Source organism: Pelophylax lessonae (genome assembly GCF_965119305.1).
Source record: "Pelophylax lessonae genome assembly, chromosome: 4".
NCBI classification, from domain to species: Eukaryota; Metazoa; Chordata; class Amphibia; order Anura; family Ranidae; genus Pelophylax; species Pelophylax lessonae.
In genome coordinates, this window is record NC_138771.1 from 658819664 (window position 1) to 658843665 (window position 24002).

A 24002-nucleotide genomic window follows, 5' to 3' on the forward strand; every position below is an offset into this window, starting at 1 on the left:
CTCTGATGTGATGGGGGGTCCTCTGATGTGATGGGGGGGTCCTCTGATGTGATGGGGGTCCTCTGATGTGACAGGGGTACCTATGATTTGATGGGGGGGGGGACCTCTGTTGTGCTAGGAGATCTCTGATGTGATGAGGGAGACCTAATATTTGATAGGGGAACCTACCATATGACTTAGGGACTCTAATGAGAGGATGGGGGACCATTGATGTGATGGGGGTTCCTTAAATGTAATGGCGGTGGGGGGATCCTCTGAGTGATGGGGGACCTCTGATGTGATGGGGGGGAGTTCTCTGATGTGATGGGGGATCCTCTGATGTGATGGGGGTTCTCTGATGTGATGGGGGATCCTCTGATGTGATGGCGGAGTCCCCTGGGGGGTTCACTGATGTTATGGGGGTTCTCCGATGTAATGGGGGGTATTTTGATGTGATGGGAGGACCTCTGATGTGATGGGGGGACCTCTGATGCGATGGGGTCCTCTGTTGTGATATGGGTACCTATGATGTGATAAGGGACCTCTGATGTGATGGGGGTCCTCTGATGTGATGGGGAGGACCTCTGATGTGATGGGGAGGACCTCTGATGTGATGGGGAGGACCTCTGATGTGATGGGGGTCCTCTGATGTGATGGGGAGGACCTCTGATGTGATGGGGAGGACCTCTGATGTGATGTGGGGTCCTATGATGTGATGGGGGACCTCTGATGTGATGGGGGTCCTCTGATGTGATGGGGAGGACCTCTGATGTGATGGGTGGACCACTAATATGATGGGAGAGCTCTGATATGATGGGGGGGGGTCCTCTGATGTGATGGGGGGTCCTCTGATATGATGGGGGGGTCCTCTGATATGATGGGGGGGCCTCTGATGTGGTAAGACCTGTCATGTAAATGGGGGGGATCTGATGTGGTGGGAGGACCTCTTATGTGAATGGGGGGATCTTTGATGTGATGGGGGAGGGGTCCTCTGATGTGATGGGGGGATCTTTGGTGTGATGGGGGGATCTCTGTGATGGGGGGGTCCTCTGATGTGATGGGGGAATCTTTGTGATGGGGGTCCTCTGATGTGATAGGGGTACCTATGATTTGATGGGGGGGGACCTCTGTTGTGCTAGGAGATCTCTGATGTTATGAGGGAGACCTAATATTTTATAGGGGAACCTACTATATGACTAAGGGACTCTAATGAGAGGATGGGGGACCACTGATGTGATGGGGGTTCCTTTAATGTAATGGCGGTGGGGGGATCCTCTGATGTGATGGGGGACATCTGATGTGATGGGGGGACCTCTGATGCGATGGGGTCCTCTGTTGTGATATGGGTACCTATGATTTCATGGGGGGGACCTCTAATGTAATGGGTGGACCACTAATATGATGGGAGATCTCTGATATGATGGGGGGGTCCTCTGATGTGATGGGGGACCTCTGATGTGATGGGGGTCCTCTGATGTGATGGGGGTCCTCTGATGTGATGGGGAGGACCTCTGATGTGATGGGGGGTCCTCTGATGTGATGGGTGGACCACTAATATGATGGGAGATCTCTGATATGATGGGGGGGGTCCTCTGATGTGATGGGGGGTCCTCTAATGTAATGGGTGGACCACTAATATGATGGGAGATCTCTGATATGATGGGGGGGTCCTCTGATGTGATATGGGTACCTATGATTTCATGGGGGGACCTCTGATGCGATGGGGGGTCCTCTAATGTAATGGGTGGACCACTAATATGATGGGAGATCTCTGATGTGATGGCGGGTGACCTATGATGTGATAAGGGGGGTCCTCTGATGTGATGGGGGTCCTCTGATGTGATGGGGGTCCTCTGATGTGATGGGGGACCTCTGAAGTGATGGGGGACCTCTGATGCACTACATAAAATATGTCAAAGCTATGTAAAATATTGAATAATAATCTGTGATAGTACAACACTACGTTATGCGTCAGCACTATATAAAATGTTTAATTATAATAATAATGATGAGTGATTGTACAACGCTATGGTATATGTCAGCGCTATATAAAATATATAGTAATAATGTGTGATTGTACAACACTACGGTGTATGACAGGTCCATATAAAATATATAGTAATAAAGTGTGATTATAAAGCGCTATGGTGTTTGTCAGCCCTATATAAAATGTATAGTAATAATAATAATGTGTGATTGTACAGCGCTACTGTATATGTCAGTGCAATATAAATCTGTAATAATAATAATATGTACAATGTTACTGAATGAGTTATTTAAATATATATTATTATTAAAAATATTTGTTTTGAAATGCACAGCGCTACAGAATATGTCAGCACTGTATACATTTATATGAATTATGTGTAATATTGTACAACACTTTGGTATATATCAGATTTATATTGATGTATATTACATGATCAGTACTTGTTTACATAGTCCGCGCTGTTTACCTTACATGGCAGAAACGTCAGTTGGAAAATGTCAGTTGGAAAATGTCAGTTGGGAAATGTCAGTTGGAAAACGTCAGTTGGAAAACGTCAGTTGGGAAATCAGGCTCTGGCTGGATTTTGAATTTGGTCATGTGACATCATCGTGAGCTGCTCCCAGAATCTATAAATAGCAGTGCCGGCTGACAGTTGAGTCAGTGTGCATTTGAGGCAGTAAGAGTGCAGACGTATAATTCTGAGCTCTCTCTCTCAGCATTCTATTATAGGAGAACATTCCATTGTCCTTCATATACAGATTGTATACAGTGTACACAGCGCAGGAAGAAGGGGAGGAGCTTCTATTATCACTTCCCTTTATTATTTCATATATATATTTATATTATAAAAGACACCATGCAGAGACAGCAGGTGATCAACAGAGAGGAACTCTGCTTTGGAACATCCACAATGTCCAATCAGAGGAGCAGGAAGAGGAGCAGTGAGGAAATCTATTACAGCGCCAGTGAGGAACTAGAGATGTTTGCAGAGCAGACAGGCCAGGTTCCCAGGAAGAGAAGCAGATATTACACAGCCAGTGAAGAGCTACAGAGCTGTGCAGAACAGACAGTTCAGGATGCGAAGAAGCGGAGCAGAGAGGAGGAGTCAGGGAGCTCCGCTGAGCAGACAGGCCAGACTCCCAGGAAGAGGAGTAGAGAGGAGGAGTCAGGGAGCTCCGCAGAGCAGACAGGCCAGACTCCCAGGAAGAGGAGTAGAGAGGAGGAGTCAGGGAGCTCCGCTGAGCAGACAGGCCAGACTCCCAGGAAGAGGAGTAGAGAGGAGGAGTCAGGGAGCTCCGCTGAGCAGACAGGCCAGACTCCCAGGAAGAGGAGTAGAGAGGAGGAGTCAGGGAGCTCCGCTGAGCAGACAGGCCAGACTCCCAGGAGGAGGAGTAGAGAGGAGGAGTCAGGGAGCTCCGCAGAGCAGACAGGCCAGACTCCCAGGAGGAGGAGTAGAGAGGAGGAGTCAGGGAGCTCCGCAGAGCAGACAGGCCAGACTCCCAGGAAGAGGAGTAGAGAGGAGGAGTCAGGGAGCTCTGCTGAGCAGACAGGCCAGACTCCCAGGAAGAGGAGTAGAGAGGAGGAGTCAGGGGGCTCTGCTGAGCAGACAGGCCAGACTCCCAGGAAGAGGAGCAAAGAGGAGGAGTCAGGGAGCTCTGCTGAGCAGACAGGCCAGACTCCCAGGAAGAGGAGCAGATATTACACAGCCAAGAGCTGTGCAGAGAGGAAAGGAGAGAAGAGGCGATGGTCCCAGGACACAGAATGTGAGAGCCATCTGAGGAAGAGGAGGAGGAGTGATGGAGAAGGTAAGTATTAGTTCTGAATCTTCATCCAGTACATAGGAGAGGAGAACGAGGAATTCTCCCCAACTTCTTCCCTAAAGAGGAACTGGGCTCACAGGAGGAAACATTCACTCTGTGTCAGCGGGATTGGCACTGAAAGTTTAATCCCCCATTATCTCCCCCCACATTGCAGGCCATGGCAGTGAAACTTTACCCCCTATAACACCCCCCCCCCCCACTGCTGATTATGGCAGTAAAGGTTTAACCTCCTCATTCCCCCCCACCTTCCCCCCATAATCTCCCCCTACATTGCTGAGCAAGACAGTGAAAGTTTAACTCCCCCCCCCCCACATTGTTGGGCATGGCGCTGTAAGTTTAATACACCGCCCCCCATAATCTCTCCCCTCCCCCCCCATTGCTGGGCAAAGAACTTAATGTTTAACCCCCCCCCCCGTAATTTACCCCCACATTGCTGCCAATGGCACTAAACTCCCCCCCCCCCCACACTTCTGGCTAAGGCAGTTAAAGTTCACTCCCCCCGCATAACCTCCTTCCCCCATTGCTGGGCAGTTTACCCCCCACATACCCCTCCCCCCCCCCCACCTCCATTGCTGGGCATGGCAGTGAAGGTCTAATACGCCCCTCCACCACTGCTGGCCATGACAAGGAAAGTTCAATCCCCCATAAACCCCCCTATTTCTGTGCATGGCAGTGAAAGTTTACTCCCCCCCACCCCACTACTAGGTATGTTAGTGAAAGTTTAAATCCCCCCCCCCCCATTCTACCACCCTCATTGCTGGCTATGGCAGCGTAAGTTTAAACTCCATGCCCCCCATTGCTGGGTATGACAGTGAAAGTTAACCCCCCCCCCCCAGATTCTGGCCTCCTCTCTCATTGCTGGCTTTAGCAGTGAAAGCTCAACCCCCCCATTGCCCTCCCCCCCTTCCCCATTGCTGCACATGGCAGTGAAAACCCTTCAATAACCTACGGACATTGCTGACTATGGTAATGAAACTGTAACTCCCCCCCCCTCCATGATTTCCCCACACATTGCTGGGCATTGCAATAAAAGTTTACCCCCCCTCCCCCCATAACATAACTCTCCCCCCAGTGCTGGGCAGACTTGCTCTAAGTCTGCAGTTAATCGATGATCGGATGATAAGTTACCTGTTTAAATGCCAACCTCCAGGGTCCAGCTCCTCTCTCTGTATGGAGACTTCAATTATCAATAGAGCTCAGTGATAAGTCCTGTATGAGGGCGCCCCAATAAACAGTATTTCTTTTTATTCTCTCTAGCAGATGGCGGGACGACAGATAGCGTAGCGGCCCCTGCAGGACAGGCAGCAGCCCCTACAGAACGCGTAGCGGCCCCTACAAGAAACGTAGCAGCCCCTACAGAACGCGTGGAGGCCCCTACAAGAAACGTAGCAGCCCCTACAGAACGCGTGGAGGCCCCTACAAGAAACGTAGCAGCCCCTACAAAATACGAAGAGAACAATTTGACCCCAGAGAGTTTCATCTTCCATAGGATACTTGGATCAGGAGCCTCTGGAACGGTAAGTATGCAGAAATTAGTATTGAAGGCCCCATAGACACTATGGGGGACACATTATGACCATGTATGACGGGTGCAGCATAAACATGTGCACTCATCCAGCCTAAAGTACTGAGCAGGGAGGACGGCACATGGTTGGGTCCGCCTCCATTCTGCAAGGGGTGATGAATGGGGCGATAGCCTTAGCTTACCCTTCGGTGGCCGGCGCTATCCTCCGCTGTACCACGACCCTCCAATGTCACCCCCATACAACATGAGACTGCTGGTCCTGCATTATATGTGAGCTGTGACCAGTGAAGGGACGAGACTTTGTCAGGGGTGATGGCGCCGCGCAGAGGAAGTCTGGAGGAATAAGGTGAACCTATCACTCTATTCATCATCCCCTGGGCTCAATCAGCAGTATATAGGGTAGGGAGGGGCGCCCTGCAAGGGAATGTTTTTTACTCCCCTGTCAGTGCAGCAACCAATCAGAATCCAGCAATCTGACCTCTGCAAAGTGAATTCTGATTGGTCGCTCTAGTTTATGGCACCTAAGATACAGCCTGCTGTGCAATATGGGCGACGGAGGCTTTCTATTACATGTGGCTGTCGCCATATTTCCAGCAGGAGGGAAGGAAAACAATCACACTAGGAATGTTTAGTAATGGTGTCAGGCTTTGTTTACATTTGCGATTGAGGGGGCGGTAAAACCTGCATGTTTTTTTTTTTTTTTTACTGCCCCTCAACCGCTCCCCCTGGTGCTGGGGGCGTATGCTTGCTCAGTGGTCGAACTCGACCCACTGGAGTAAATGGTGCCGTGTTGCAACCGACCCCCACGCGGACAGCACTTAAATCAGCAAAGTGGGTGTAAACCAGGCCTAGCCGCTAGAGCACATGGAAAAAGATGATGTACTAACCGTTTCTCTCCTACAGGTGTTCCTGGCGACTCACATTGACAGCGGCATGTTGGTGGCCGTGAAGATCGTTGACAAGTTTTTTCTACAGAGATGCAGCAATGAAGCCATCCTGGCAGAGCGACGTGCCCTGGAGAAGGTGGGGGACGGCCATTACTGTACCCACGCCTACGCCACATTCCAGACAGAGGTAAGTCTATTTTTAGAAAAGAGAGAAGTATAGAATGAACGGCATGTATATAAAATAGTGCAAACATTGCTTCATGACATCTGCATGTCCTTCTGTGATCAACCCAGTCCTGTGACATCATTGCTGGGTCAGTGACCTCAGCAATGTAATATATATGGATGGATGTACATAGAAGGATATAGGTAGATATAGATGGATGGATATAGATAGATATAGATGGATGGATGGACTGTAGGTAGATATAGATGGATGGATATAGTGTAGGTAGATATAGATGGATGGACTGTAGGTAGATATAGATGGATGGATGGACTGTAGGTAGATATAGATGGATGGATGGACTGTAGATAGATATAGATGGATGGATGGACTGTAGGTAGATATAGATGGATGGATGGACTGTAGGTAGATATAGATGGATGGATGGACTGTAGGTAGATATAGATGGATGGACTGTAGGTAGATATAGATGGATGGATGGACTGTAGGTAGATATAGATAGATGGATGGACTGTAGGCAGATATAGATGGATGGATGGATGGACTGTAGGTAGATATAGATGGATGGATGGACTGTAGGCAGATATAGATGGATGGATGGATGGACTGTAGGTAGATATAGATAGATGGATGGACTGTAGTCAGATATAGATGGATGGATATAGTGTAGATAGATATAGATGGATGGATGGACTGTAGGTAGATATAGATGGATGGATGGACTGTAGATAGACATAGATGGATGGATGGACTGTAGGTAGATATAGATGGATGTACTGTAGGTAGATATAGATGGATGGATGGACTGTAGGTAGATATGGATGGATGGATGGACTGTAGGTAGATATAGATGGATGGACTGTAGGTAGATATAGATGGATGGATGGATGGACTGTAGGTAGATATAGATGGATGGACTGTAGGTAGATATAGATGGATGGATGGACTGTAGGTAGATATGGATGGATGGATGGACTGTAGGTAGATATAGATGGATGGATGGACTGTATGTAGATATAGATGGATGGATGGACTGTAGGTAGATATAGATGGATGGATGGACTGTAGGTAGATATAGATGGATTGATGGACTGTAGGTAGATATAGATAGATGGATGGACTGTAGATAGATAAAGATGGATGGATGGACTGTAGGTAGATATAGATAGATGGATGGACTGTAGGTAGATATAGATGGATTGATGGACTGTAGGTAGATATAGATGGGTGGATGGACTGTATGTAGATATAGATGGATGGATGGACTGTAGGTAGATATAGATGGATGGATGGACTGTAGGTAGATATGGATGGATGGATGGACTGTAGGTAGATATGGATGGATGGATGGACTGTAGGTAGATATAGATGGATGGACTGTAGGTAGATATAGATGGATGGATGGACTGTAGGTAGATATAGATGGATGGATGGACTGTAGGTAGATATGGATGGATGGATGCACTGTAGGTAGATATAGATGGATGGATGGACTGTAGGTAGATATAGATGGATGGATGGACTGTAGGTAGATATAGATGGATGGATGGACTGTAGATAGATATAGATGGATGGATGGACTGTAGGTAGATATAGATGGATGGATGGACTGTAGGTAGATATGGATGGATGGATGGACTGTAGGTAGATATAGATAGATATAGATGGATGGATGGACTGTAGGTAGATATAGATGGATGGACTGTAGGTAGATATAGATGGATGGACTGTAGGTAGATATAGATGGATGGATGAACTGTAGGTAGATATAGATGGATGGACTGTAGATAGATATGGATGGATGGATGGACTGTAGATAGATATAGATGGATGGATGGACTGTAGGTAGATATAGATGGATGGACTGTAGATAGATATAGATGGATGGATGGACTGTAGGTAGATATAGATGGATGGATGGACTGTAGATAGATATGGATGGATGGATGGATGGACTGTAGGTAGATATAGATGGATGGATGGACTGTATGTAGATATAGATGGATGGATGGACTGTAGATAGATATGGATGGATGGATGGATGGACTGTAGGTAGATATAGATGGATGGATATAGTGTAGGTAGATATAGATGGATGGATGGACTGTAGGTAGATATAGATGGATGGATGGACTGTAGGTAGATATAGATGGATGGATGGACTGTAGGTAGATATAGATGGATGGATGGACTGTAGGTAGATATAGATGGGTGGATGGACTGTAGGTAGATATCGATGGATGGATGGACTGTAGGTAGATATCGATGGATGGATGGACTGTAGATAGATATAGATGGATGGATGGACTGTAGATAGATATAGATGGATGGATGGATGGACTGTAGGTAGATATAGATGGATGGATGGACTGTAGGTAGATATAGATGGATGGATGGATGGACTGTAGGTAGATATAGATGGATGGATGGACTGTAGGTAGATATAGATGGATGGACTGTAGATAGATATGGATGAATGGATGGACTGTAGGTAGATATAGATGGATGGATGGACTGTAGATAGATATAGATGGATGGATGGACTGTAGATAGATATAGATGGATGGATATAGTGTAGGTAGATATAGATGGATGGACTGTAGATAGATATAGATGGATGGATGGACTGTAGGTAGATATAGATGGATGGATGGACTGTAGATAGATATGGATGGATGGATGGATGGACTGTAGGTAGATATAGATGGATGGATGGACTGTATGTAGATATAGATGGATGGATGGACTGTAGATAGATATGGATGGATGGATGGATGGACTGTAGGTAGATATAGATGGATGGATATAGTGTAGGTAGATATAGATGGATGGATGGACTGTAGGTAGATATAGATGGATGGATGGACTGTAGGTAGATATAGATGGATGGATGGACTGTAGGTAGATATAGATGGATGGATGGACTGTAGGTAGATATAGATGGGTGGATGGACTGTAGGTAGATATCGATGGATGGATGGACTGTAGGTAGATATCGATGGATGGATGGACTGTAGATAGATATAGATGGATGGATGGACTGTAGATAGATATAGATGGATGGATGGATGGACTGTAGGTAGATATAGATGGATGGATGGACTGTAGGTAGATATAGATGGATGGATGGATGGACTGTAGGTAGATATAGATGGATGGATGGACTGTAGGTAGATATAGATGGATGGACTGTAGATAGATATGGATGAATGGATGGACTGTAGGTAGATATAGATGGATGGATGGACTGTAGATAGATATAGATGGATGGATGGACTGTAGATAGATATAGATGGATGGATGGACTGTAGATAGATATAGATGGATGGATGGACTGTAGATAGATATAGATGGATGGATGGACTGTAGATAGATATAGATGGATGGATGGACTGTAGATAGATATAGATGGATGGATGGACTGTAGGTAGATATAGATGGATGGATGGACTGTAGGTAGATATAGATGGATGGATGGACTGTAGGTAGATATAGATGGATGGATGGACTGTATGTAGATATAGATGGGTGGATGGACTGTAGGTAGATATAGATGGATGGATGGACTGTAGGTAGATATAGATGAATGGATGGACTGTAGGTAGATATAGATGGATGGATGGACTGTATGTAGATATAGATGGATGGATGGATGGACTGTAGATAGATATAGATGGATGGATGGACTGTAGGTAGATATAGATGGGTGGATGGACTGTAGGTAGATATCGATGGATGGATGGACTGTAGGTAGATATCGATGGATGGATGGACTGTAGATAGATATAGATGGATGGATGGACTGTAGGTAGATATAGATGGATGGATGGACTGTAGGTAGATATAGATGGGTGGATGGACTGTAGGTAGATATCGATGGATGGATGGACTGTAGGTAGATATCGATGGATGGATGGACTGTAGATAGATATAGATGGATGGATGGACTGTAGATAGATATAGATGGATGGATGGATGGACTGTAGGTAGATATAGATGGATGGATGGACTGTAGGTAGATATAGATGGATGGATGGACTGTAGGTAGATATAGATGGGTGGATGGACTGTAGGTAGATATCGATGGATGGATGGACTGTAGGTAGATATCGATGGATGGATGGACTGTAGATAGATATAGATGGATGGATGGACTGTAGATAGATATAGATGGATGGATGGATGGACTGTAGGTAGATATAGATGGATGGATGGACTGTAGGTAGATATAGATGGATGGATGGATGGACTGTAGGTAGATATAGATGGATGGATGGACTGTAGGTAGATATAGATGGATGGATGGACTGTAGATAGATATGGATGAATGGATGGACTGTAGGTAGATATAGATGGATGGATGGACTGTAGATAGATATAGATGGATGGATGGACTGTAGATAGATATAGATGGATGGATGGACTGTAGATAGATATAGATGGATGGATGGACTGTAGGTAGATATAGATGGATGGATGGACTGTAGGTAGATATAGATGGATGGATGGACTGTATGTAGATATATATATATATAACATGTTATTCAGATTTGGACCTTCTAAGTAAAATGCATTCATTGACCTGACTGTGTTCTCTCCCCCCCCCCCCCAGAAACAACTCTACTTTGTCATGGAGTATGCAAGTGGAGGAGATCTGTTGGATGCGCCGGTAAGACGTGACACCACCAAGATCAGACTGACGGCAGCGGAGCTCATCTGTGGTCTGCAGTTTATCCACTCCAGAGGTATCATACACGGGTAAGTACTAATATTCATTTTACAATCCCCCCCCCCACCGCTGCCTCAACACCCAATGGTGATCCGTTCCTCCTCCATCCCATCCAATGTCCGTCCTTCTGCTGGACGCACACATAAGGAGAGGAGGACAGAGGAACGCAGACTGGATGATAGGAAACTTTGGGCAGCGCTGGGAAAGGGAGCTTTGTGAATGTTTATCCCTCTATGGATTTGTAATACCGGGATATATTAGGGGGGGGGGATCATTGTCTGAACTGCAGTGCTGACTTTTTTTTTTTCTCCACAGAGGTTTAAAGCTTAAAAACATCCTCATAGATGGCACCGGTCACATCAAGATTGCTGTCTTTGGTCATGCAAGTATCCACCCGCCTGAACAGAAGGTAAGTTCAATGTGCCCATACACAGGGCAATTATCAACCAGACTAAGATTATAGAGAACCTGTATATGCAGAGCAATTATCAGATTAGGACTGGATTAAAGACCTTGGGGGTCCCGCTCCGCTACCCATCTGGCTCTGGGGGTGGTGTCCAGTCCTGGGGGCCTCAGTCAGTCACTATCTGGTCCTCGGGGTCCCGTCCAAGATACACTTGCCCCTGGGGTCCCTGTCCCACTACCATCTGGCCCTGAGGGTCCTGTCCAATCCTGGGGGACCCTGCCTAACCATAATCTGGCCCTGGATGTCCCGTCCAGCTACCATCTGGCTCTTAGGTTCCTGTCCAGTCCTGGAGAGCTCTGTTCAGCTACCATCTGGCCTTGGGGGTCCTGTTCAGTCCTGGGGGGGCCCTGTTATACCATCATCTGGCCCTGGGTGTCCCATCCAGCTACCCTCCGCCCCTGGGAGCCCTGTCCAGCTACCATCTGGCTCTGAGGGTCCTGTCTGGTCCTGGGGTGCCCTGTCCAGTTACCATCTGGCTCTGAGGGTCCTGTCTGGTCCTGGGGTGCTCTGTTCAGCTACCATCTGGCCTTGGGGGTCCTGTTCAGTCCTGGGGGGGCCCTGTTATACCATCACCTGGCCCTGGGTGTCCCATCCAGCTACCCTCCGCCCCTGGGAGCCCTGTCCAGCTACCATCTGGCTCTGAGGGTCCTGTCTGGTCCTGGGGTGCTCTGTTCAGCTACCATCTGGCCTTGGGGGTCCTGTTCAGTCCTGGGGGGGGCCCTGTTATACCATCACCTGGCCCTGGGTGTCCCATCCAGCTACCCTCTGCCCCTGGGAGCCCTGTCCAGCTACCATCTGGCTCTGAGGGTCCTGTCTGGTCCTGGGGAGCCCTGTCCAGCTACCATCTGGCTCTGAGGGTCCTGTGTGGTCCTGGGGCGCCCTGTCCAGCTCTTATCTGGCTCTGAGGGTCCTGTCCGGTCCTGGGGCGCCCTGTCCAGTTACCATCTGGCCCTTGGGGCTTCATCAACCCCTGGGGAATAAAATTTTACACATTAAAACTGAAAAGTTGTTGTAATGCTGATGCTGCTGGTTTCTAGCCTGACCTGTCATCCTTACCTTTCTCTCTCTGATTTCCCCACAGATGCAGTTTGACCCATCAATAGATTATTTCTTGTTGGCGTACACGTTATGTGATCTGGCCTGTGGTTTTTATTCAGTCGTTTTTGACAATGCCACGCACTATGTATTGCCACCATTTCCAGCTGACACCGACCCCGACCTCGTTGACCTTCTGAAAAGGGTAAGTAGTAATACAAGGAAAGTAGCTACCGTGTTCCCCCGAAAATAAGACCGGGTCTTATATTAATTTTGGCTACAAAAAACACACCAGGGCTTATTTTCAGGGGATGTCTTATTTATTTATTGTATGTAAAAAGATGATCTTAACCACTTAAGCCCCGGAAGATTTTACCCCCTTTCTGACCAGGGGGTATTTTGCGATTCGGCACTGCGTGACTTTAACGGACAATTGCGCGGTCGTGCGACGCTGTACCTAAACTAATTTGACGTCCTTTTTTTTCCCACAAACAGAGATTTCTTTTGGTGGTATTTGATCACCTGTGCGATTTTTTGATCATGCGCTGTAATCAAAAAAAGAGCGAAAATTTTGCAAAAATAACAATATTTTTCAAATTTTTTTTATATGAAATTCCCCCCAAAAAAACGTAAAAAACTAAATTTTTTTTAAATTTTTGGCCAATTTGTTTTCTGCTACATATGTTTGGTAAACAAAATCACAATAAGCGTATTTTGATTGGTTTGCGCAAAAGTTATTGCGTTTACTATCTAAGGGAAATATTTTTGTCATTTTTGTTGTTTTTTTTTTTTTTTTTATCGAGAAATGGCGGCGATCTGCGATTTTTTTTTTTTGCGGGACTTCGACATTGCGGCGGACAGATCGGACCCTTGACTGACATTTTTGATACTTTTGGGGGTACCAGTGACATTACTGCAGTAATCAGTGCTATACATATGCACTGTTACTGTAAAAATGACACTGGGAGGGAAGGGGTTAACTTTATTAGAGATGCAGTGACTATGTGTGTCCCTAGGGGCGTGCTTCTTACTGTGCAGGGATGTGGCTGTGTGTGTAACAGCACAGATCAACGGTCCTACATAACAGGACCGTTAGATCAGTGCTTTTACACAGGGGAGAATGACAGGCGGCTTTGTTTACATTAGCCGCCTGCCTTTCTCCCTTCGCAGCGGACGATCCTGAGTGACCAGCGGACATCGGGTCCGCCGGTCACACGCACAGAAGGTGTCCGTGAACGAGCCGAGGCGGGAGCGCGCCCGCTGCTATTGGCTCCCAGGCTAGTGACGTACCGGTACGTCACTTTGCCTGGCCGGGGCTGACCGCCGCAGTATATGTACTTGTGGCGGTCGGCAACCGGTTAAAAGGGATTGTAACCCTAAACTAAATAAATATCCTGATCCTTTAAAGCATGGTAGACAGCACAGTACTTGTGTTGGGTCATTTAGCCCTTTTTATGTTATAAAAAAACCTGGAATAAAATAATAAAATGTTAAAAAAAAGTTCTCTCCCCCTCTCTCGCAGTCAGCATTATGACATTCTGTAATCCCAAAAATAAACCTTGGATAAAGTCATTGTAAAAATATGTAATCAATTTTGTAAAAAGATTATGTAATGTGCAGTGTGTCTCCTTTTGTAACTTTATTGTGGAAAATACCTTATTTACAGCGCCGCTGGGCACTCACGTGACCCTCCGGAGCTCTACTTTCCCTCTCCGAATACTACAGAAAGAGGGGCTGAGATCAAGGATTTTACTAGGGCTTATTTTTGGGGTAGGGCTTATATTGCAGCCATCCCTGAAAATCATGCTAGGTCTTATTTTCGGGGTAGGGCTTATATTGCAGCCATCCCTGAAAATCATGCTAGGTCTTATTTTCGGGGTAGGGCTTATGTTCAGGGAAACAGGGTATAAAGGCTCAGCCAAAGAGTCAGTGCGCTTCATGCGCCAATATTGTCATCTTATGCTTATCTGTTTTCTTTTTCCCCCGTAGCTCTTGTCCAATTGCAAAGAGGTACGTCAAGCGACCATCAACAACATCAGAGACCACCCGTTTTTCAGAGAAATAAACTGGGAGGAGGTGGAGGCCAGAGAGACACGCCCCCCATTCTTTGTACGTCGAAAGGTATGTATTTGATCAGTGTATCAATAGGGGACATTTTTGCATTGGGACGTCATTTTGCTTTGAAGTGGAAGGGACTCGATTTTGCATTGAAGTCAATGGGACGCGATTTTTGCATTGAAGTCAATGGGACGCGATTTTTGCATTGCAGTCAATGGGACGCGATTTTGCATTGAATTCAATAGGACGCGGCATGCCATTATCGGCACATTTTTTTTCCTATCAGCAAAACGCAGATAATCCTATTCTTGGCTGATATCTTTCCACGGCCGATATATCGGTGCAACCCCTATATAAAATGATTTCTTCTAATCATTCATGGATCTCATGGTTCTCTCTTTTTCTAATTCAGGGTCTCAGAAAAGTTACAAGGAGGAAGATACCACAGGATTCCTTCCTATTCAATGATTTAATGAAATGCAAAAAGCCGGTGCTATACAAAGGCTTCTCATTTGTAAGTGATCAATGGAGAGTCATACAGAAACTAAACTGAAGCCGAAACACGCCAGGATGGAGCTTATAGAAACCGACGTAAAATACTGCGAGGATTTTCACGCCTACTGTTACTTCTCAACCATCTACCACCATTGAAAGCAGCAATCATCACATACACCGAGGAAACAGGACTTCCAGAGAGTACAAAGTCTGATGGAGATGCAGCTTCAAGGAAGTCCTACCTGATCTAGGAACAGGTCACATCATATAAAATAGCTGGACTAGCCTAAGTCCACAAGGGAGACGGGACTGAGTGTACAAGGGAGTCGAGACAGAGTCTACAAGGGAGTCGAGACAGAGTCTACAAGGGAGTCGAGACAGAGTCTACAAGGGAGTCGAGACAGAGTCTACAAGGGAGCCAGGACTGTGTCTACAAGGGAGTCCGGACAGAGTCTACAAGGGAGACAGGACAGAGTCCACAAGGGAGACAGGACAGAGTCCACAAGGGAGCCGGGACAGAGTGCACAAGGGAGGCGGGACAGAGTGCACAAGGGAGGCGGGACAGAGTGCACAAGGGAGGCAGGACAGAGTGCACAAGGGAGGCAGGACAGAGTGCACAAGGGAGGCAGGACAGAGTGCACAAGGGAGGCAGGACAGAGGGCACAAGGGAGGCAGGACAGAGGGCACAAGGGAGGCGGCACAGAGTGCACAAGGGAGGCAGGACAGAGTGCACAAGGGAGGCAGGACAGAGTGCACAAGGGAGGCAGGACAGAGTCCACAAGGGAGGCGGCACAGAGTGCACAAGGGAGGCAGGACAGAGTGCACAAGGGAGGCAGGACAGAGTGCACAAGGGAGGCAGGACAGAGTGCAGAAGGGAGGCGGGACAGAGGGCAAAAGGGAGGCGGGACAGAGGGCAAAAGGGAGGCAGGACAGAGTGCACAAGGGAGGCAGGACAGAGGGCACAAGGGAGGCAGGACAGAGGGCACAAGGGAGGCAGGACAGAGGGCACAAGGGAGGCAGGACAGAGTGCACAAGGGAGGCGGGAAAGAGTCTACAAGGGAGGCAGGACAGAGTGCAGAAGGGAGGCGGGACAGAGGGCAAAAGGGAGGCGGGACAGAGGGCAAAAGGGAGGCGGGACAGATGGCACAAGGGAGGCGGGACAGAGGGCACAAGGGAGGCGGGACAGAGGGCACAAGGGAGCCGGGACAGAGGGCACAAGGGAGCCGGGACAGAGTTTACAAGGGAGCTAGGACAGAGTCTACAAGGGAGCTAGGACAGAGCCTACAAGGATGCCGGGACAGGGTCTACAAGGGAGCCGGGACAGGGTCTACAAGGGAGCTGGGACAGAGTCAGACTGAGACTGTGAGGAAGTCAGGACTGAGCCTACGATGGAGCAGGGAGGAGTGTGCAGAAAAGCAGAGAGGAGTCTGTGGGGGGACAGACTCCCAATGCGACCCTGCAGTCTCTTCTCCGCTCCCTCATAGACTTAGTCCCCTCTTCCCGACAGTCTGAGCCTGGCTCCCACATAGACTCTGTCCCGGCTCTCTTGTAGACTCAGCCCAGGAGTCTATGAAAGAGCCAGGCTGAGACTTTGAGGGAGCCGGAGCAGAGCCTACATTAAAGCGGGGAAGAAGCTGTAGGAGAGCAAGGGGGGGGGGTCTATAGGAAGTGGGAAGGAGTCTGCTAGGTAACACAGAGAGGTCTGCTAGGGAGAAAGATGTTAGTGGGAGTGCAGGGAAGAGTGTCAGAGAGACCAGGGGGAGACTTTCAGGAAGTGGGGAGGAGTCTGACAGGAAGCGGAGGCTGAGTCTACATTGGAGCAGGGAGAAGTCTGCAGGGAAACGGTAGGAGTCTATTTGGGAGCAGAGAGAAGTCTGTCATGGAGGGAGGGGTGTATAGAGTGCAGACTCCTACCTGCTGCTTCACAGATTCTTACCACTTCCCTGCAGAATCCTCCCTTCTCTGTTGTAGACTGACAGACTCCTCCCCACTTTCGGAAATTGCTCTCTGACGAACTAGAAGTTTCCTAGGAAGCAGGGAGGAGTCTGCCAGGGTAAAAGAGGTGTGTGAGATGCAGGGAGGAGCTTGACAGAGAGCAGGGGACAGGGGAGTCTTTCAGAGAGTGGGGAGGGGTCTGCCACTAATTGGAGACTCAGTCTACAACAGAGCAGGGAGGAGTGCTGTCAAGATCTTACATTGCCTTCCTGTTGGCAGCCATCTTGGACATGTGCAGACTGCTGTCTCTTATAAACTCTGTTTGCATCATCACTTGCCTGCTGCCTGGGTGTCGCTCAGTAATGATGTTGCACACCTGACTATATACAGGTATATATCACCTGTTGGCTTGCAGTGCTTGCCCTTGCGTTTGTGCCCTAAGGTGCATTTCTGCTAGCAGTCTGTTTTCCATGTTCCTGACCTGGCTTTGGCTGATGACTTTCCTGGCTCTCGATTTCGCAGCAGCAGACGACCCGGCATCGGCAGACGACCCCACATCGGCACAGGATCTGGCATCGGCAGAGGATCCGGCATCGGCAGACGACCCCACATCGGCAGAGGATCCGGCATCGGCAGACGACCCCACATCGGCAGAGGATCCGGCATCGGCAGACGACCCCACATCGGCAGACGACCCCACATCGGCAGAGGATCCGGCATCGGCAGACGACCCCACATCGGCAGAGGAGCCGGCATCGGCAGACGACCCCACATCGGCAGAGGATCCGGCATGGGCAGACGACCCCATGTGGGCAGAGGATCCGGCATGGGCAGACGACCCCACATCGGCAGAGGATCCGGCATCGGCAGACGACCCCACATCGGCAGAGGATCCGGCATCGGCAGACGACCCCACATCGGCAGAGGATCCGGCATCGGCAGACGACCCCACATCGGCAGAGGATCCGGCATCGGCAGACGACCCCACATCGGCAGAGGATCCGGCATCGGCAGACTACCCGCTACTGGACACAACCTCAGCTTGGATGACTACCCGCTTCTAGACTTGATCCCGGTTTGGATGACTACACCACCTTGTAACACCACCATGTATTATATCACATCTCTGAGGAGACCCCCATACACCGCCATGTATATATATATCACATCCCTGAGGAGACCTCCATACATATATCACATCCTGACCGTTGGCTATGGATGCCGGTACCGGGGTGATGCCTCTAGCTGCAGGTATCACTCCGGTACAGCACTTTCCAGAAATATCGGCAATATCGGTAACCTCCGGGGCCGATTCCGATTGCCAATAATCGGTCGATCCCTAGTGTGAGTGGTGGACAAACAACGGGTTCCTTAGGTTGGCGGACCGATGCGACCAGAGGGCAACGATCTCCAGAAATAAGTTGCAAGAAAAGTATTCACTCCCCCCAGGGGAACTGTATAGATACTCTCAGATATTACACCTTATGAATACCATCAGGCGCGCTAGCGACATAAACACATCGACTCTCATGGAACGTTTTTGCAACTCGGTGGATAAACAAACTGGTTACAGCTCTACGATTTATAATATATTAAGTGAGGAGAAAATTAAATTACCATTTATGTTACGATGGGAGGAGGATTTGGATATGGCGGAATGGGGCAAATGAACCCAGTTTAACATTAGATCCTACATCAACACGTCTTTGATAGAAGCTAATTATAAAGTATTTTTGCGATGGTATATGGTCCCGGTCAGACTGGTGGCCACTGTGCGGGGAGCTTCCTCTGGATGTCTTAGAGGATGTGGACAGGAGGGAACCGTCCTCCATACCTGGTGGACTTGTAAAAAAGTCAGGTGGTTTTGGATCCGCACGTATCATTTTATCTATTCCCTCACCCAAATTAACTTAGTGAAATCTCCTCAACAGGCTCTACTGGGGAGGCCGATCGAGGGGATCCCAAAACATACAAAACGCTTAATAGCGTTCATATTCACGGCAGCCAAAACAGCTATAGCTCGCTCCTGGCGATCACCGGTGGTGCCCACTGAGTTGTTGAAGGATAAACTGACCTGGATCATGATAAATAAGAGAATGGTGGCCATACTTTAAGATAAGTTAACCCCTTTTGGAGAAATTATGGGACCCCTGGGTGAGGTAACTATCTGGGCTTACCTCATCGGAGGGAGAACTTCTGACCCATGAGGTCGATTCGATACGACTTCTATAATGGAGTCATGATCAAAACTTTCTGAACACCGACAGTACATTTACAATAAAATTCAATACAAAAGGAATTAGAGTGCACTGATGGGCACTGATGAGGTTGTACTGATGTGCACTGATGAGGTTGTACTGATGTTCACTGATGAGGCTGTACTGATGGGCACTGATGGGGCTGTACTGATGGGCACTGATGGGGCTGTACTGATGGGCGCTAATGAGGCTGCACTGATGGGCACTGATGAGGCTGTACTGATGGGCACTGATGAGGCTGTACTGATGGGCACTGATGAGGCTGTACTGATGGGCACTGATGAGGCTGTACTGATGGGCACTGATGAGGCTGTACTGATGGGCACTGATGAGGCTGTACTGATGGGCACTGATGAGGCTGTACTGATGGGCACTGATGAGGCTGTACTGATGGGCACTGATGAGGTTGTACTGATGGGCACTGATGAGGCTGTACTGATGGGCACTGATGAGGCTGTACTGATGGGCACTGATGAGGCTGTACTGATGGGCACTGATGAGGTTGTACTGATGGGCACTGATGAGGCTGTACTGATGGGCACTGATGAGGTTGTACTGATGGGCACTGATGAGGCTGTACTGATGGGCACTGATGAGGTTGTACTGATGGGCACTGATGAGGCTGTACTGATGGGCACTGATGAGGCTGTACTGATGGGCACTGATGAGGCTGTACTGATGGGCACTGATGAGGCTGTACTGATGGGCACTGATGAGGTTGTACTGATGGGCACTGATGAGGCTGTACTGATGGGCACTGATGAGGTTGTACTGATGGGCACTGATGAGGCTGTACTGATGAGGTTGTACTGATGGGCACTGATGAGGCTGTACTGATGGGCACTGATGAGGCTGTACTGATGGGCACTGATGAGGTTGTACTGATGGGCACTGATGAGGCTGCACTGATGGGCACTGATAATCCGGACACTGAGTACTGTATCAGTGTAAACAATTTGCTGACATGGTTTCCGGTGGGGGAGGGGAGGGTGGCGGTGGGGCCCGGGCTGGCCAGTACAGTTACAGTCAGTATTGAATAGCGCTACCAACTACAGATGAAAATGTTGAAATATTGTGAATGTATGTACCATGATACATGTTCTAAAAGACAATGACTTTCTTAACAGCCGTGGATTGTTTGTACCTTTGTCTACCTTTTTTTTTTTAAACCAATAAAAATATTGAAACATAAAAGTTGCGCGATTTTGCCACGATTTTTGACTGAACTTGAAGCAATGCCTGTGTAATCTTGAAGGCTATGGACCTCAAAACACATCAAAGTCGGACCAAAGTAGTGCAGGGAGTCAAGGACTACTTTGAAGCTGCACAGATCTGAACGGTACTCATTGGAAAATATGGAGTATGACTTGTCATGTGACTTTGCAGTCCCAAATCTCAGGACAGGTCGCACAAGTGTGAAACGGGCCTTAATCTTGATCTTAAAGCACCACAGACGGGTGGATCTTCTCACATTTCCCATTCCAGATCCGCTCCTGCAGAGTAACAATATGCATCATTATCCCCATTGTACAGTCTGAACAGGAAAACCAACTGACATTTCTCCATGTTAAAATCACCAGAAAAAAAGGAAGCCCTTTAATACCAAGCTATAGCCAAAATACAACTGCAGTGCGGTACTATAGTTCCGGGAGGGCGTCCATAGACGTCCTCCCAGAACCCCGCCCCCTGTGATCACAGATCATCACAGATTGGGGTAAGGGGCCAGTTATAGCAGCCCTTTACCATGTGATCAGCTGTGTCCAATCACATGTAAACAGACTTGCGGGTGATCAGCAGTCCTTTCCTCAGGTGCTGTGTCTGTATGAGGAACGTACAGCCGATAACCGGAAACCATGTCAGCACATTGTTTACACTGATACAGTACTCAGTGTCCGGATTATCAGTGCCCATCAGTGCAGCCTCATCAGTGCCTCCTCATCAGTGCCCATCAGTGCAGCCTCATCAGTGCCACCTCATCAGTGCCCATCAGTGCAGCCTCATCAGTGCCCATCAGTGCAGCCTCATCAGTTCCCATCAGTACAGCCTCATCAGTGCCCATCAGTGCAGCCTCATCAGTGCATCCTCATTAGCGCCCATCAGTACAGCCTCATCAGTGCCCATCAGTACAGCCTCATCAGTGCCCATCAGTGCAGCCTCATCAGTGCCTCCTCATTAGCGCCCATCAGTACAGCCTCATCAGTGCCTCCTCATTAGCGCCCATCAGTGCAGCCTCATCAGTGCCCATCAGTACAGCCTCATCAGTGCCGCCTCATCAGTGCCCATCAGTACAGCCTCATCAGTGCAGCCTCATCAGTACAGCCTCATCAGTGCCCATCAGTACAGCCTCATCAGTGCAGCCTCATCAGTACAGCCTCATCAGTGCCCATCAGTACAGCCTCATCAGTGCCCATCAGTGCAGCCTCATCAGTGCCCATCAGTACAGCCTCATCAGTGCCCATCAGTGCAGCCTCATCAGTGCCCATCAGTGCAGCCTCATCAGTGCCCATCAGTACAGCCTCATCAGTGCCCATCAGTGCAGCCTCATCAACGCCCATCAGTGCAGCCTCATCAGTGCCCATCAGTACAGCCTCATCAGTGCAGCCTCATCAGTACAGCCTCATCAGTGCCCATCAGTACAACCTCATCAGTGCCCATCAGTGCAGCCTCATCAGTGCCCATCAGTGCAGCCTCATCAGTGCCCATCAGTGCAGCCTCATCAGTGCCCATCAGTACAGCCTCATCAGTGCACATCAGTACAGCCTCATCAGTGCAGCCTCATCAACGCCCATCAGTGCAGCCTCATCAGTGCCCATCAGTACAGCCTCATCAGTGCCCATCAGTACAGCCTAATCAGTGCAGCCTCATCAGTACAGCCTCATCAGTGCCCATCAGTACAGCCTCATCAGTGCCCATCAGTGCAGCCTCATCAGTGCCCATCAGTACAGCCTCATCAGTGCCCATCAGTACAGCCTCATCAGTACAGCCTCATCAGTGCCCATCAGTACAGCCTCATCAGTGCAGCCTCATCAGTGCCCATCAGTACAGCCTCATCAGTGCCCAGCTGTGCAGCCTCATCAGTGCCCATCAGTACAGCCTCATCAGTGCCCATCAGTACAGCCTCATCAGTGCCCATCAGTGCAGCCTCATCAACGCCCATCAGTGCAGCCTCATCAGTGCCCATCAGTACAGCCTCATCAGTGCCCATCAGTACAGCCTCATCAGTGCCCATCAGTACAGCCTCATCAGTGCAGCCTCATCAACGCCCATCAGTGCAGCCTCATCAGCGCCCATCAGTGCAGCCTCATCAGTGCCCATCAGTACAGCCTCATCAGTGCCCATCAGTGCAGCCTCATCAGTGCATCCTCATTAGCGCCCATCAGTACAGCCTCATCAGTGCCCATCAGTACAGCCTCATCAGTGCCCATCAGTGCAGCCTCATCAGTGCCTCCTCATTAGCGCCCATCAGTACAGCCTCATCAGTGCCTCCTCATTAGCGCCCATCAGTGCAGCCTCATCAGTGCCCATCAGTACAGCCTCATCAGTGCCGCCTCATCAGTGCCCATCAGTACAGCCTCATCAGTGCAGCCTCATCAGTACAGCCTCATCAGTGCCCATCAGTACAGCCTCATCAGTGCAGCCTCATCAGTACAGCCTCATCAGTGCCCATCAGTACAGCCTCATCAGTGCCCATCAGTGCAGCCTCATCAGTGCCCATCAGTACAGCCTCATCAGTGCCCATCAGTGCAGCCTCATCAGTGCCCATCAGTGCAGCCTCATCAGTGCCCATCAGTGCAGCCTCATCAGTGCCCATCAGTGCAGCCTCATCAACGCCCATCAGTGCAGCCTCATCAGTGCCCATCAGTACAGCCTCATCAGTGCAGCCTCATCAGTACAGCCTCATCAGTGCCCATCAGTACAACCTCATCAGTGCCCATCAGTGCAGCCTCATCAGTGCCCATCAGTGCAGCCTCATCAGTGCCCATCAGTGCAGCCTCATCAGTGCCCATCAGTACAGCCTCATCAGTGCACATCAGTACAGCCTCATCAGTGCAGCCTCATCAACGCCCATCAGTGCAGCCTCATCAGTGCCCATCAGTACAGCCTCATCAGTGCCCATCAGTACAGCCTAATCAGTGCAGCCTCATCAGTACAGCCTCATCAGTGCCCATCAGTACAGCCTCATCAGTGCCCATCAGTGCAGCCTCATCAGTGCCCATCAGTACAGCCTCATCAGTGCCCATCAGTACAGCCTCATCAGTACAGCCTCATCAGTGCCCATCAGTACAGCCTCATCAGTGCAGCCTCATCAGTGCCCATCAGTACAGCCTCATCAGTGCCCAGCTGTGCAGCCTCATCAGTGCCCATCAGTACAGCCTCATCAGTGCCCATCAGTACAGCCTCATCAGTGCCCATCAGTGCAGCCTCATCAACGCCCATCAGTGCAGCCTCATCAGTGCCCATCAGTACAGCCTCATCAGTGCCCATCAGTACAGCCTCATCAGTGCCCATCAGTACAGCCTCATCAGTGCCCATCAGTACAGCCTCATCAGTGCAGCCTCATCAACGCCCATCAGTGCAGCCTCATCAGCGCCCATCAGTGCACCCTCTAATTCCTCTTGTATTGAATTTTATTGTAAC

The 24002-nt window shown here is 49.0% G+C and overlaps 1 long non-coding RNA gene across 1 annotated transcript in view; it reads right to left on the reverse strand.

Moving 5' to 3' along the window:
* LOC309554369 overlaps positions 1 to 24002 on the reverse strand; it is a 92525-nt gene that overhangs the window by 66714 nt on the left and 1809 nt on the right. Inside the window, exon 2 of the long non-coding RNA XR_014225230.1 lies at positions 6236 to 6394. This is a non-coding gene — a long non-coding RNA (uncharacterized lncRNA). The remainder of the gene's footprint in view (positions 1 to 6235; positions 6395 to 24002) is intronic.